This window comes from Chrysochloris asiatica, unplaced genomic scaffold, assembly GCF_000296735.1.
Source record: "Chrysochloris asiatica unplaced genomic scaffold, ChrAsi1.0 scaffold00047, whole genome shotgun sequence".
NCBI lineage: Eukaryota > Metazoa > Chordata > Mammalia > Afrosoricida > Chrysochloridae > Chrysochloris > Chrysochloris asiatica.
The window spans coordinates 3,434,264-3,451,305 of record NW_006408565.1 but is presented as its reverse complement, the minus strand read 5'-3'; the positions used below and the strand labels follow the sequence as shown (position 1 = coordinate 3,451,305).

The window sequence follows — 17,042 nt, the reverse complement described above, 5'->3', positions numbered from 1 at the left end:
TCTGACACACGTGGAGTCACCATCAGTCAGAATGAACTCCATAGCAACTGGTTTTCAGCTGGTACCTTGTCAATAACTTCAGCCGAGTTTTCTCTCTCCCCGCCCCCCTCCTGCCCTTTCTCTCCTATCACTGCTCCTTTCCTGTTATTGTGAATACCTGCATTCTGATTGAATAACTGATTCAAGACTTCAGACAGGCAACTTACAAGGCCATAGTTCCTTCCAGCCCCAACCCACAGATTTAGGAGCTCTCTCCTGACCAGTCAGCAGCTGCAGCCCCAAATCTGTCCAACTCTTTATTGAACCAAAAATCAACACCAAACAGACTGCAGAACAAGAAATTCAAATATGACAGGTAGACTGAGCTGACCCTTCCTCCCCTTCCTCCTCTCTCCTTGGAACAACTCAGGGTTCAGCACCAGTGAAGTGATCAAGACCCCCTCCGTTGTTGGATGATGGATGATCAGACCACTTTGGGATAGGTCACTCAGGGCCAGCCCCATCTGTGGGATCCAAAGAGGAGTCAGGGCCTGGGCCCGGGGGTTCTGGTGCTTCAGGGAGGCCAGGGAACTGAGCAGACACTATAGAGGGTTGGGGCAGGCCTGGGGGCCACAGTGAAGCTTGGAGCTGGTGGCTTAAGGTCACCAGGGATTCGAGGTGCTGTAGTAGGGCTTGGTGGGGACAGGAAGCCCTGTGGAACTGCTGGCCACGGCCACACTGCTGGCTAGTTGGGGCTGCTATGGAGGGGCTCCATGAACGGCTCCTGCCTAGCTCGAGGGGCCACTGCACTTGCCAGGTTTTAGGCTCTCCCCCGAGTCTCCCCCTGCCTCTGGAGGGCCTTGGGTGAACACAACCCCTGCTTGAAGCCAGGCTGCCACGGCCCTGGCTCTGCTGCAGGGCACCCCCAGGGGCAGGAGAGCTCTTCAGAGTCACATCTTGCTTCTGGCCGTTGGGCTTGTAGTATCTGATCTCCACTTTACTGTTGAAGGAGACCATCTTCCGAACCTTCCCCCTCAAGGGGCTGAAGCCCAAGGTGTGAGGCAACCCTGCTTTGGGGAGCAACACAGCCAGCAACAGGCTCGAGTGAGTGGCTTCCAGGCCTGGGAAGAGAAGGGTAGGACTGAGTAACCCAACAAGCAAGATAAGCAGGGGCTTACTTGTGTTTACTTGTCTGTAGTGACCAATTTCACAAACCCACGTGAAATTGTTCACTACAATTTGGTAAGTAAGCATAAGTAAGCCCATGCTTACCTAGTTTACTGGGTAATCTGGCACTGAGAGGAACAAGAGACATCAAGAGGAGAGAGCACAGGTAGCCCCCCGGGAACTGCATTCTGGCTGCAGCAGGAGGGCCAGAGGTTAGACTTCAAGAAGACCTTCCCAGCAGAGGGGCCCAGAAGATACTGAGAGAAGTAGGTGGGAGGGTGAGCCTGTCTCAGAAGACTTGGTCTCAGTGTGGGAAAGGATTCACTGTCCCCAGAACTGACAGGACTCTGCTCAGTGAATGGGCTCTGCCCGAGTGGGTTCCCGAGCATAAAGGCCACGCTTGGCCCAGCATGTTGTTACTAATTGCTATAAAAGTCAGCCCTGAACTCGTGCACAGTGGAACAAAACATCGTCAGCTCCTGCACTACCCTCAACCTCAGTTACAGTTCCACAGTTTTCACTAATTTTTATAAGCAGATCACCAGGTCTTTCTTCCTAGTCTATCTATGTTAGTCTGGACGGTCCACTGAAACCTGTTCAGCATTACAGCAACATGCAAGCCTCTGCTGACAGATGGATGATGGCTGCAACATAGGATGTACTGGCTGAAAATCAAATAGCGTCTCTGCATGAAAGGCGAGAATTCTACTAGAGAACTCCTGATGTCCCGCTGGCCAGCACAGCTGTGATGAAAACATCCCCCACATCCATCTTACATGTTTTCAATCAACTGATAGTGGGTCTGGCTCTGTCTTGCTTCATCCGGGTCAGATATGGCTGTCCCGTGAATTTCTTGTCAAGGGGAGTCTAATGGAGAGGCAGTGTGGTGTGATGGTTGGCAGCCTAGTCTGTAGAGCCGTGTAACCTGGATATGAATGAAGCCTGGCTCTGCTACTGCCTAGCTAGATGACCTTGGACAAGTCACTTATCCTCTGCCCTCCTCAGTTTCCTCATCCGTGGAATGGAGAAATCATATCTACTATATAGGGCTCTTTTGAATTTTAAATGAGTTAATACAGGCTGGCTTTTAGAGTAATGTGCAACTTCGACAGACACGGCAGAAGGTGGGGGCAGGGGCTCCTGGCCTGGGGACCACAGTGAGGATTGGAGCTGGTGACTCAGGGTCAGCAGGGGTTCAAGGTGCTAGAGCAGGGCTTGGTGGGGACAGGAGGCCCTGTGGAGGTGTGGCTGTAGGCAAGTCCACACAAGTATGCACCATTACTGTTACCATCACATTTGCCTGTTACCGAAGCTTCCTTCTAAGGTGTGCCTGCCTCTGGTGAGACACGGGTGGTGGTGTCAATAAAGCTCAGTCCAGCCACCAGGTCAGGGAAGGCAGGGACAGATATGGGCATCAGATACTCACCTGGGCCTCCAAGAGGGTGCAGGGTGGATGGCAGGGGCTGGAAGGCGGGCAGGGGTAGCAGGACCACCCCCACGTGGTCCACAGCTGCCAGGCAATGGCGTTGCTTATTGTTAAGGTAAGAGTAAAGCAGGCGGCAGTTCTGGGTGTCCTGGACCCCGTGTGGGCACAGTGTGACCACGCTGACATTCTAGGGCCGAGAGAAGGAGAGCAACTTTAGGAGCAACCACCCCTTACTCCTGCAAACACCCCTGGTCTCATCTAAACTGCCAAGAACCCTGTGAGTGGGGTACCCATTGTACATTGGAGGAAACTGAGGGACCTGCCCAGGGTCACATGGTGAGTCTGCAGTCCCGCTGGAAACCAGACTCAGCATCCCCAAGCCTCAACCCTAGAGGTGGAGAGAGGAAGAGGCAGGGCCACATCCTGGAATGAATTTTGAGGGGACTCTCAAAATAGAACTTTGTTTGTATGTTAACAAGGCACTATCAGTATAGGGTGTGTAGGAAACCAAATCGTTTCTGAGATTTAAAGAAATCAGATTGGGCACAGTACCAGGCACAGATGCCACTTGGGGGAACTGAAGGACACTGGGGCTCCAGGAGACAAGGCCTCTCCCCTCCTCCCCCAGAGCTCACACACACAGAGGATTCATTTATAGCTGGAGCCTTGAAGCTGGACTTCAAGACTCTGAAGCAATAGAAAAATAAATCTAGATTCTTTAAAGTCACTTACTTAGAGTATTTCTATTCTAGTAGCCCTGGGGAACTAAGGCAGGCAAGGTGCTCAGTTAGTTACCTTGGTCTCAGCCGGGCAGATGCTGGCCAGCAGGTCCCAGACAGTGTTGGGGGCAATGCAGCCCGCTGATTGGATCACCTCAGGCAGGGCCTGGGGGCAGGTAGGATGGCCAGTCGGTGCCCAGTTTACCATCTACTCAGGGCCAACTTCATACCAATCACCTGGTAGGCTGCAGTCCCAGGCAAGGGGGCTAAACACAGAGGCTTCCGGAGAAGCTCTAGTCATCCCTGGAGATTTCTGGCCTGGCCAGACCCATCTCCTACGGCTGTTCTCAGAAGCGTCTCACTTCTTCCTCCAGCCTCCCACCCTTCCAGCACTTTATGTGATCACTCGGTCACTCAACAATCACCCGTAAAACCCTGCTCTGAGCAAGGACAGGAAGGCACCAGACTGCTCTCCCAGATGCTTTGTGCCTCGAGTCCTTTATCATGTGTATCTCTGCAGGATGGGACTGGCACATCTTTTGTCCCCATGCCTGGCACAGAGGGGTGTCAGTTTTCCAGGTAAATGAGTGCATGAAAGAATGAATGCATGCAAGGGGGTGTGAGTGGCTGACTCGGCTGGTCAGTGTGGGGACCAGCACCAAGTACACAGGGCAGGAGTACCTGAATGAGCTGACAGCTGTGCCCTGAGACCAGCTGGGCCTTGACCCGGAACCGCTTGATGGAAAACATGTCTAGAGTCCCCTCCCAAGGTGGTTGGCTAGGTGGGACCTCTGTGGATCCAATAGGTGTCTGGGGCCTGGAGAGAGGGTCAGAGAGACAGGGCGAAGCAGAACAGGTCCCTAGGACTTCCCCAGCATTTCTGCCCCAGCTTCCACTCCTGTCTCTTCAGGGTAGGGCCCATGTCTCCTCAGCCAAGGACTAGAGCAAAGACCATGGTCCAAACATAGCTTTATGCAAGGGGGTCCAGTGGATCAGAATCATTCATACCATTGTAATGAGTCCTACATAGGTAGTAGGACTTGCCCAAGGCCACACAGCAAGAAAAAGCCCATGCTGATGTAACAGACACACACACCCCGCTCCCCTTCCCCCAGGCCTATACCTGTCCTGAGTGTCTGTGGGAGGTTTCTCCCTGTTAGGGAGCATTTCTGGGTGGGACACAGGGACTGGGCTTGAAAATCTCTGGAAGATATTGTCCCCTTGCTTCCTGGTGGCTTCACAGTAGTCTGACAGCTCATGTGTAGGCTCCCTGTCTGCAAACAGCAGAGACAGGAGCTGAAACAGGTGGGCAGAGAGCCTGAAGCCAGGCCAGGGCTTGAGAGCCAGGTTTCAACCAGGCTCTTCTCCAAGTGCTTGGGCGCATCCACCCTGAACACCTCCCCAGGCCATGAATCCCTGTTGCTGCTGAACCCCACCCGTGCTCAGCCCCAGCTTGCCCACCACCCCTTCACCAATCCCTGCCTCCAACTCCCACCCCTGCAGATTTGGCAGTTGGGGTCCAGAAAGTGGTGCCGATGCTGCTCCGTGCTGTCCCCGGACATGGCAGGCAGGGCCAGTGGGCTGCAGTCTATGGACACCATGGGTCCCTAAGAGACATAGGAGAGAGACACAGGCTGGGAAGGCAGCCAGGGACATCTGGGGCCCTTCATGAGCAGGAGGTCTCAGGGGTGTGGTTTATTTTAGCTTACAAAATACTCAGAATATGTTTTTTCATTTTGTTAAAGAAAATTAGGAAAATTGAAAAAGGAAAAAAACAAACCCTTATTCCATCACTTGGAGACAATGGACGTCCTTTCTAATAAAGTTCTTTTATACATAAGGTTTTAAGGTCCTTTTACTAATAGTAGCAGTAGTTATACTTATGTGCCGTCTAGTTGGTTCCAAGTCACAGCAACCTTGTATAGGGTTTCTGAGGAGCGGCTGGTGGGTTTGAAACACCATCCTGGTGGTCAGCTGCCAATGCCTATCCTACAGCACCATACCAAGACTTTTAGTAATAGCTGGACTCAAATACTCAGGTTTGTAGCCTCACGTTGTTCATTACTTATAGCAGTGGTCATTCCCCATGCTGACTGGTCTTTGCCGACACAGCACTGAAGGGGTGGACTGTATGTGTCAACTCTGCCTCTAGACATTTGGAACGTTTCTAGTTTTTTTCTGATTGTAAACATTTATGCAGAAAGACTTTTCCTAAACTTTGAATTATTTCCATAAGATAACTTCCCAGAAGCAGATGAGCAAATCAAAGAGAATGAATATTTTAAAGATTGTTGATATCCATTGCCAAATTGACAGATCATTTTTTTTCTCTCACAAAATAGTTTAAACACAAAATCAGTATGTACTGATAGAAACACACCTGTGCTCACACGTACATATACAAGGGGGCTTCAAAAAGTTGTAGAACATTCCATAACCAGTTACTATTGAGTTAATCCTGAATCAAGGCAGCCCCATGTGTATCATAGGGTTTTCAATGGCTGATATTTTTGAAGTAGATTACCAGACCTTCTTTCTGGGGTATCTCTGGATGGACTCGAACCTCCAACTTTTTGATTAGCAGCCAAGCAAGTTAACCAAATTTGTACTACCTGGGATTGGAGGGGGAGAAATATTGGTGCTGTAGGATAAGCACTGGACTGCTAATTACAAGGCTGGAAGTTCAAACCCACTAGCTGCTCCTCAGAAACCCTACACAGAACCAACTCGACAGCACTTAACAACAACATAGGACAAGCACTGAACTACTAACCACAAGGAACCCTGGTGTGGCTCTGCGGGTTAATGTGCTGGACTGCAAAGTCGGTTTCATGTATGCTCAACCTTGGTATAACAGGGCTCTGTGATACAGGGATTGAGGCATATCTGAATGGGTAAAAGAGGGAAAATAATGTTAAGATGCCTGTCTGTCTCATGGATATTGTAAAATAGACACTTCAGTGGGTTAGAAAGGAATATTGGAAAACATGATTACAGAAAGCTTGAAAGCCAGTCTTCAGCCTATAACTGATTGGAATACCTAAAAGGGTTTCAAGAACTTGCCCAGTGAAATAGACTTCCTGCGGAGGCTTTGTAGTGTACAGGATCTCAGGTGGAATCCTAAGCCCCATCTGGAACTTTCTGAGGTGGGACATTCCCACTTGAAAGGACATGCAGAGCAGCCAAGAGCGGCTAGAGGAACAGAAGACATGTCCTGACAGAAAGACCAGCAGGAAAAAACAAATACAGAAATGGTGGTCTGTTTGGCTATTACAAAAACAAGCAAGCTGTTTGCTGGGGAGCTATCGAGTCAAGCAATCAAGTCCCTTCAGGACAAACTCCTCTCAAAGAGAACACACAAGCAGGCATGCAAGTTAGCTGGCGACCACGTTGGTCTGTATGTGAGTGGAAGTGGGGGGATGTCAGTAATGAAGATATGGGCTGAGCTTGACCACATTCTATAGACTCCAGTCGACCTTGAAGTGAGAGAGAGAAGAGGAAGGGTTGGTTGGTCCGAAGTTTGGGGAGACTTGGGAACTCCTAAGCCCATGGACACTGACCTAGCCACAGAGGGTTAGAGCTGAGAGTGAAGCGTCCAACTAAAATGAAGTGGGGGGGAGAAGCACAAGAATGCCCAAACTTGTAGGTAGTACCCATTTGACCTAGCTTCAATGGCTTGATGATCAGAGCTCGACTAGAGGAAGATAAAAGAAGTTTGATAAAGGGAGCAAATGTAAATTGCTGCAATTTGATGAGCTTGACCTAAACCTATGGATGTAGTAGCTGAAAATATCAACCAAGAGGGAGTGAGTCTTCACATCAAGGATCAAGTCTATCCCCTCGCTTTACAGGGTTGATAAGGACTGGCAACTTAGACACTGGCCACCTAAAATGGCAGCGGGGAGAGAAGGTGTAGGTGGGACTATAAAGGCACAAAGTGGCTGGCTTATAAGTTTTCAAGAGGGAGTTTAGTTTCAGAGCATGCAGGGGGGAAAGTAAAATCCCTACTGAATGGTTTTCATTTTGTCTAGATGGGTCTGGTAAAAGGATATGGAGATAGGATTCTTTTGATTAAATAGTGAGTAATTGTTATCATGACTAATTGTGATTGTTACAACTGTAAAGGTAAAAGTTGTGTAACAAAAAGGGGGGAGCAGTTAATCTTACAGTCTGGGAATAGAGGACCCTAGGACCATCAAGAAGGAAGAGCATGAGAAGAACGTGGGATCCTAACCAGAGAAGCAGTGACACCGGAGATGGAGGCAGAGCTGACAGTGTGGAAAGAATAGAGCAGCTGAGGACTCTAGACTCAGGGAAAGAGAAAGGTTGTGTGCTGGCAGCCAGGAGGCTGGCTTACAGAATGTGCCCTTTGGTTGTTTAAATGGTTACATATTCCTGAGTGTTTTTGTGTACATCCAAAAAAACACCAAAAAAAAAACAAACAAACAAACAAAATAAACCTGAGGGAATAGAAGCAAATATTGTTAAATGATGATGCATGTTGACTGGGGAAGCAGCCACACCCCTTTGGAGTTTCTTTACATAGGCAGTGGTTCTCCTGGTCACTGGTCTGAATGTGTGTGGGGCGTCCGGGGGCGGGGGAGTTGTCTGTCATTTCCCCAGTGCCTAGAACTGTGCATGGCACACCATACGTGCTCAGTAAGTATGTATTGAGTCAAAGAAGAAGGTTCACAGGGCCTACCCTGAACCTCACATTCAAGGCATGGTCAAGTGGACCAGGGTGAACAGCTGACCCACACGTTACCCAACCACAGTCTGGACTGAGTCAGAGAGGCCTTCCTCTGGGAGCAACCGAGGCAAGCCAAGGGGTAGTTCTGATTGACTACAGGAAGCAGAGCTGATGGATGCTGGATAGAAGAGCAGGATGAAGGTTGGGATTCCCAACAAGAGGACACATAACTGTGGGCATTCCTGGTGACTTTCTAGGTCTCAGGGAAAGTTCCAGGAGGCCTGCAGGACCCGCTGTCCTAGAGCCCCGGTGATGTCCTGCCTAGCATTTCCCTAGCCCTTCCACTGAATGGAAGAAGTTTACATTCCTCATATCCAAAATGATCACTTCCTGGAACAGTGTAGTCATGTTTCCCAACCAAAGATCCATACAGAAGCTCTGAGGCAGAGGATGAGTGAGTTATTAGGATGTACAACAACTCTTAGGGGAGGTCTCAGGGTTGGGTCAAGAAGGTACTGCCAGCTCCATGCTCATCATGATCAATCAACAAGGTGGACTTCTTGATTTGCCTAAGACCACACAGTGAGTGAGGGGAGAAGCAGGTTCACCTGGAGCCAGGCCAGAGTCACACTTACCACCAGATCCTCCAGGGTCTGGTCAATGTCCCGGGGAATCTCCACTTCACCCTTGTGGGTCAGTTTGGTGGCTGGGAGGCTGCATGGTTCCAGCTGCTGCTGCTCAATGATCTCTAGGCCCTGATGGGGTGGGAAGCCAATCTCAGGTGGGTTAAGGGGTCTTTGGTCAACAAGTATCCTCCATTCACCCTTGAGGCTCCTCTCTTGAGGTTCCCCTTCCAGGTCAGGCCCTTCCCTTCCTTTGGTTCCTGTCATTCTCCTCACTTGGAATGTCCTACTCCCTCAGTCTTATCTCCCCATATGCCACTCCTTCACTCAAATCCTGCCTCCTCCAGGAAGCCTTCCTGGACTTGGCCTTCAACTTCAAGTCAATTCTACCTCTGACTATATCCCGTCATCTACCCTGAGAAGGGTGTGGTGTAGTTGAGAAAGTGCAATCTCTGGTGTTCCAGCTAGACTGTTAATAAAGAACCACAAGCAGTATAGCTTGGGGCAAGCCACGTTGCCACTCTAAGTTCCCCGTTCCCTAGTTGTATGAACACCATACCAGAGTGCTTAGAATGCTGGTGGATTCTTACTATTGATCAATGTCCCCGTTTGAAGCCTTTCCTGAAAGCAACACTCTCCTTTTCTATCAGCTCCTGGGGATCGAGGCCCTAACCTCCCTGGCAGGGCTGGCTTCACAGGGGTACCATCTGTGTAGTCACTCAATGCCCTGTACTTATTACTTTAATGTGCTATCGCCATGTTGAAATTCTTCATAATTTTTTATTAAGGGCGCTGCACTTTCCTTTTGCACTGGGCAACGCAATTTATATAGCCCATCCTGCTCTCTTGTCTCAGTGTCAGGACAGAAAGCTCAGCCTATGGTGGCTGCTGCTGGTTCACCTAATTGATTCTAATTATTCATTCTCATCAGTCCAGTGTTCTCCACAACAGGGGTCATAGCAGTCCCTGCCTCTTTCCCATTGGCTCCAGACTAGGTCATCCCCTCCCTCTCTCACTCAGCCATCTACCACAACCAGGCAAACAAGCTGCTTACTGCTCACCCCAACCCTGCCCATGAGTGCCAGGCAGGGAGCGACCCACAAGTGCAGGGTGCATGGGGCCTCTCCAGTTTTTTCCAAGATTCCTCAGACTGGGATAGATAGAGGGACACCTCAAGAGGACTATCTGCCCATGAGTGGTTGATGACAACCCTGAATCCAGACTTTCAACCATCACCCCAGGATCTCCACCCCCACATACAGCCAAGCTCCATAGAAAACCCCATGGAAGATGATGCATCTCAAGTGGGTTACCTCGCCGTAGCTCACCACCCCCATCTTCTCATTGCTAACTCTTTCCCTGCTGTTCCCGTGGGAAGGTCTCTCTGCCCCTCTCCCTCTCTGTCTTCTCTTTCCCTCTTCTTCCTGGTTTCTATGTTTCTCTTTGTCTCTCTGTGCCTCCTATGTCTGTCTCCCTCCTCACCCTGCTACATCCTTGTGTGCACCAAGCTCACACCTCATCTCATCCACGTCCTGTCCCTTTCTTTGACTGGGCCCAACAGCTCACCCTTTTCTCTTCCTGGTCCCGCCAGCGGGCCAGCTCTTGGGGGGCCAGCTGAATTGGGCTCATCCGCACTAGGCTGTGGGGGCTGATATCTCCACGAACCACTTTGAGGAACAGGTCCTGCAGGGCAGCAGGGCAGGGGCTGGACTGCACTCTGAGAGTCCACATCCCAACATCCTGCTGGGAGACTTCTCCAAGGGAGAGGCCAGCCCAGCCTGCAGCCCCCCTCACCAGGTTCCTGGGGTCTCGCAGGTTGAACACCAGGCTACGGTACTTGGCCTTGTAATGGCAGTTGGTATCTTTTGTCAGATCGAAGAGGGCTGCCTCGATGCCTGCACCGATGCTCTCCACTGCCTCTTCACTGCACACCAGGTTGGGGAGCTCCTGAAGGCTGAAGATTGCCGGGGCGTGGTCAGGGGACTGAGCCTGCCGAGTCATCCAGGCACTCAGTCTGAGAAGTTGGGGAGAGCCCAGTGTTGTGAGCCAATTCCAGTTTCTAGTCTGGACATTTTTCCTACACGAACCATCCCTGTGAGGAAGGATGATTCTTATTCTGTTCACAAATGGAGAGACTGAGGCTCAGAGAAGATAAGGAGTTTGCCCAAGATCACACACATGATCAGTGGCAAAGTGAAGATTTGAAACCAGATCCATCTTACTCCCTGGCATATGCTTTATCTCTGGGCCAAGAGAACTCGTGTAAATCTGTGGATGGGAGGAAGCCTGGGGGTAAAGCATCAGTCCTGAGAACAGACAGAGCCCAGATGTACCACCGAATCTGCCACTGATGTGCTGTGTGACCTTTGCTAAGTCTTCTCTCTCTGAGGCTTGGTCTCACCATCTGTAAAGAAGAGCTCTGGGCTCACTGTGTCTAAAAGGTCGCTGTGGACCTGAGCAGAGAATGACAGCTGCAACAGCTTAATGGGACAGCTGGACCTCGGAGTCAGAGACCCAGGTTCACATTCAGTCCTCCACAGGCCCAGAGGGGGCGGAGAGCATGACCTCAAAGCTACAAAATGGGGTTTGCAGCCTTCCAATATGGAGTAACATGTTCCCCTTTGGCCCATGGAACCCTGGGAGGTGGTGGCATGTGAGGGCAGCCCTGTCAGGGTGTCTTGGATGTTAGGAAAGTGGGGCGCACAGACTTACCGACTCCGCAACACCTCCTGCATGGTGTGGACCACAGTGTCCCGCACCCTGATATCCAGGGGCAGCATCGGCTGTTGGGGCCAGAGTTGAGCTGCAAGGAGAGAGGCCGGAACTTCAGGAGTACTCCAGAGACAGGGTGAGGGTGGACTCAATGCTGAGGGGCTTAAGCAAGCAGGGAGGGGCCCCATCCTTAGGGACCTAGAGTCTTCTATCTAGGACTTGGGCCCAGACAGCCAGCAAGCAGCTCCCACCCCTTTGGGAAAGGACTACAAATTGTTTGGGGGAGGTGTTGGGGTGGGGAATAAGTCCTAGCGGGGGCTGGGGACCAGGATCTGGGCTCAAGTCCTTGCCAACAGTCCCTGGAAGAGAGGAGGCAGCTGAGGGGACACCCTCTGGGGCCCCTCACCTGAGTCCTGCCCACTCTCTCCTTCACCAGGCTCCTTGTCTTCAGCCTCTACTGCTCCGCACTGTGGAAACAGGGCCTGAGGGGAAGGGGGAAGGAGTGAGGCTGCCCTCTGTGGGGTACTGTTCCCACCATCTTCAACCCAGCAAAGGAAGCTGTGTGGCTAAGGCACTCACACTCACCCCTTGACTCTCAACACTGGCCTCCTGAACGGAAGCCTCCTCCTACAAGAGAAAAGAGAACATTGTCAAGAAGGTGGGGTCCCAGAGAGGTGGAGAATGGCTCATCAAAGGCCTGGGGGTCAGCAGGTCCAGGGTCTAACCCTGTATTACATTCTGTGTGACCAGGAGCCAGTCTCTGTGAATCGAGTGTGAAGGCGCCCATGTTCAGCAGGCTTAAGTGGCATTTGTATATAAAAGACACGGCTCTATGCCTGGCACTCATTGGGTCACTGGACTGTGGGTCTTGCCTTATTTCTGGGTCTCTGGTCAGGTGAGTTTGAGCTGACTTCCATCAAGTTTTCCAGCGCCTCCAGCTTTGGATACTGCAGCCCTCCTGCTGCCTGGCTGTGGCTAATGGCTCCCAGGAGTCGGATCACTGTCCCGGAACCAAACTGCAGTGGCGAGGAGAACTTCAGAGTTGAGATGTACAGGCGGCCGTTCTTCCCCCTCAGGGGCTCACCTCACCTGTAATTGCTTAATGCTGCTCTCCCCTACTGGACTGTCTGCTCCATGAGGATACGGAATGTGCCCATCCTGGTTCTTGCTGTATCCCCAATGCCTAGAAAAAGTCTGGCACATAATGGCATCCAATTAACATTTGCAGAGAAGGACCTGACTTCCTTCCCATCTTCTTGCCTTCCTCTCTTAAACCCAGCCAGGTTCAGAGTTCACAGGGCTGAGACTCTACTAACTCTCCTTCTAACCAGACATACATTTCATCTGGGGGCACATATCCTTTTCTGATTCTACATCCTCCTCAAAGTTCTGCCATGGTTCTTTGCCCCCTCCTCTGAAGAAGCCACATGGTAATGATATCCATCACCCCTTCTATTGCTCCTGAGAGGAAACCCTTCCTGACCATTTCAAAGTACTGAGTAGCTTTTGGTCTTCTAATGAACTACAGAATCTACTCTGGTGCACCACCACCCCCCCCCCTTTTTTTTTTTTTTGGCTATGGCTGCCTAAAAGCTCAATATTAACTTTGAACCTAGCAGTTATAGCTTTCCAGGTTGGTAGAGAGCGAGGAGGTTATTGTAACAAAATTATCCTTTCTCCTTCCCTTTCTGCGCTTTAAGATTTTATCTCATTTTAAGTGTTTTGATTCTTTTTATTTATTGCAAATCACGGAGAATTGTTTTGGAAGCTGGTGGGTCTGAAAGCCTAACCTTGAATGAATTATCATGAAATGATCAGGCCCTGAGGTTCAGGGAAAACTGTGATTCAGTGTCATGGGGGGAGGGGAGAACTAGAACTGCATCCACTGTGGGGGATCCGCCCCCCCCCCAGCCTTGGGCAAGGGAAGGGAGACTCAGCAGTAACAAAAAGAAAAAGACCTACATAACACACATGCTTCACGCCACGAGGCATTTCCACTTCCTCCTTGGAAAGAAAGAAGGTGCAGAAATTAGATTTAGTGATTCCACTGCGGAGAATTCACACCACAAAGACACTCAGACAAGGGAGAAAGCAAGATACGTATATGCGTAGGTTCACTATCCACTGCATCGGCATTTATATCAACCACGACAAGATGGGTACGATCCAGCAAAGGGGAGTAGTTTATAAATAGCAACACATTAATGGATTTTATATGGCCATTACAAAAGAGGAAAGAGTCAAAATAAAAATTTATCATTTATTGTTATTGTTAAGTGCCTTCAAGCCAGTGTTGACTCATAGTGACCCTGTATAAGGTTTCTGAGACTTTCAAATTTTTGCAGGAGCAGAAAGCCTCATCTTTTTTCCACAGAGCAGCTGGCAGGCTCGAACTGCAGATCTTGTGGTTCAAAGTCTAGTGTTTATAAGGTGGCTGGCAATGGAGGACGTATATCACATGGGATTTCATGAAGATCTCAGAACCCCAGGGATTATGTACTATTTAAAACAAAACAAAACAAAAACTTGCCATTGAGTGGATTCCAACTCTACAGGACAGAGTAGAATGAACTGCCCCAAATAGTTTACATTTTCATCCTGTAGAGAAGCTGGTGGGTTCAAACCACTTTCTGGTTGGCAGCCAGATGCCTAACCACTCACTACCAGGGCTCCACAAGTACTGTTGTTCATATTAGGTGCCATCGAGCCAGTTCTGACTCATAGCGACCCTCTGCGCAACAGAACCAAACACCGCCTGGTCCTGTGCCATCCTCACAATTGTTCTGCCTGAGCCCACTGCTGCTGCCACTGTGTCAGTCTATCTCTTTGGGGGTCTTCCTCTTTTTTGCTGACCCTCCACTTTACTAAGCATGATGTTCTTCTCTAGGGACCGGTCCCTTCTGATAATATGTCCAAAGTATGAGAGACGACAATGAATAAAGAAGACCGTAAATGCCTTTAAGTTATGGTGTTGGAGGAAAATATTAAAAGTACCACACAATGCCAAAAGAACAAACAAGTCTGTGTTGAAAGAAGTACAGTTAGAATGCTCCTTAGAATCCAGGATGGCTAGATATCGCCTCTCATACTTTGGACATATTATCAGGAGGGACCGGTCCCTGGAGAAGGAGGACATCATACTTGGTAAAGTGGAGGGTCAGCGAAAAAGAAGACTCCCAAGTAGATGGATTGGCCCAGTCTCAGCAGCAATGGATTCAAGTGAAACAATGATTGTGAGATTGGTGAAGGACCAGGCGTGTTTCATTTTGTGTGCGAGTAGATACCAACTCGACTGCACCTAACAACAACAACAAATGAGAGACAAAGTCTGGTCATGCTGGCTTCTAAGGAGCATTCTGACGATACGTCAGCATTCTGACAATACAGATTTGTTTGTTCTTTTGGCAGTCCATGGTACTTTAAATATTTTCCTCTAACACCATAATTCAAATGTATGAATCCTTCTATGGTCTTCCTTATTCATAGTCCAGCTTTCACATGCATATGTTGTTGTTGTTAAATGCCCTCGAGTAGATTCCGACTCATAGCAACCCTGTATGGGGTTTCCGAGGAGCAGCTGGTGATGTGAAACTACTGAAAATACCATGGCTTAGGTTAGGCACGACTTAGTCCTCAACCTGAAATCTTTGCTCTTGAACACTTTAAGAGGTTTTATGAAACAGATTTGATTTTTTTATTGTTGTTTCCATGAGTGTTGATAGTGGATACAAGCAAAATGAAGTCTTTGACAATTTCAACCTTTTCTTCATTTATCATGATGTTATTTATTAGTCCAGTGGTGAGGATTTTTGTTTTCTTTGCAATGAGGTGCAACCCATACTGAAAGCTGTGGTTTTTCATCGTCCATCGTAAGTATTTTAAATCCTCTTCACTTTCAGCATGCAAGATTTTATCATCTGCATATAACAGGTTGTTGAGTCTTCCTCCAATCCTGATGCCACATTCTTCTTCATATAATAATCCAGTTTCTTAGACTATTTGCTCAGTATACAGGTTGAGTAACTACGATGAAAGAATACATCTCTGACACACACCTTTCCTGATTTTAAATCATTCTGTTCGAATGATTGTCTGTTGGTCTATGTACAAGTTTCTCAAGAGCACAATTAATGTCTGGACTACCCATTCTTTGTAACGCTTGTCAAGATCTACACAGTCAAAAGGCTTTGCATAGTCAATAAAGCACAGGTAAATATCTTTCTGGTACTTTTTGCTTTCAGCCAAGATCCATCTGATATCAGCAATGGTATCTCCCATTCTGTGTCCTTGTCTGAATTCGGTTTGAACCTCTGGCAATTCAAAGGTTTTTGAATTATCTTTAGCAAAATTTTACTTGCATGTGATATTACTGATATTGTCTGATGACTTCCCATTCCGTTGGGTCACCTCTCTTTGGAATGGGCACAGATATGAATCTGCTTCAATAAGGTGGCCAAATTTTTTGGCATAGATGAGTGCATACCTTCAGTACTGCATCAGTTTGTTAGAAAATTTCTATCTGTATTCCATAAATTCTCAGAGCCTTGTTTTTTGTCAATACCTTCCATATACCTTGAACCTCTTCCTTCAGTATCATTGATTCTTGATCCTATTCTACCTTTTGAAATGGTTGAACATCGACCATTTCTTTTTGGTTCAGTGACTGTTTTCCTTCCATCTTTTTTTTTAATGCTTTTTGCATCATACCAATACTTTGCCCATAGAATCCTTCACTATTTTACAAATGAGAAAACTGAGGACCAAAGCTTCTAAGAAGTAGAGCTTGGAATATTAGAACCTAGTTCTGTCTGACTCTAGTGTGTAGGCATGCAACTCCTGAGATACTGAGAAATGGCCCCTGGTGGTCCTGCCTGACAGGGAAAGGGTTGTGAAAGAAGTCTGGATTGCATTATTAGGAGAAGAACAAAATCCGTATATGTAGGTTACAGAACAGTATCTGTAGCGGAAGTCCATGTATGTAAATGCACATTTATAGATGAATAATGGAAGTTATCTCCGGGGAATAAAATCCCAGGGAGATTTTCTCTTTCTACTTGCTGACATGCGGATATTTATGTTATTCAAAATGAGCATGAATTTCTTTACAATAAGAAACATTTTTTTAAAATCAAAAACAAATTCAGTACAGTGTGTGTTGTGTGCTACCATTTGCGTTAAAAAAAAAAAATTTCTAAATTGGTATTTGCTTGAGTAAGCACAACATACCCAGAAGTTCTGTTTCATTCTGTTGTGCATAGGGTCGCTATGAGTCAGAACTGATTCAAAGGCATCAAACAACAACAAAAATCTAGAAGTATCCACAAGAACTAACACCCAGGGCCAGTGTTGTTGTTGTTGTTAAGTGCCATTGAGTTGGTTCTGACCCATAGCGACCCTGTATAGGGTTTCTGAGGAGCAGCTGGTGAGCTTGAAATGCTGACCTTGCAGTTCAAATGGCTTTGCAGTCTGGCGCATTAACCCACAGCGCCACACCAGGACACCAGCGGTGGTGGTGGTTATGTGCCGTGGGGTCGGAACCGACTTATAGCGACCCTGTACAGGGTTTCTGAGGCTGTAAATCTTTATGGGAGCAGAAAGCCTCATCTTTCTCCCGCAGAACAGCTGGTAGTTTCAAACTGCTGACCTTGAGGTTCGCAGCCCGATTCATAACCACTACGCTACCAGAGACTCCAGTTGTTGTTGTTGTTGTTAAGTGCAGTCGAGTC

At 48.5% G+C, this 17,042-nt stretch overlaps 1 pseudogene; it reads right to left on the bottom strand.

The window, feature by feature from the left end:
• Positions 1–405: 405 nt before the first annotated feature.
• The window catches only part of LOC102822825, a 54,919-nt pseudogene continuing 38,282 nt past the window's right edge, over positions 406–17,042 (bottom strand).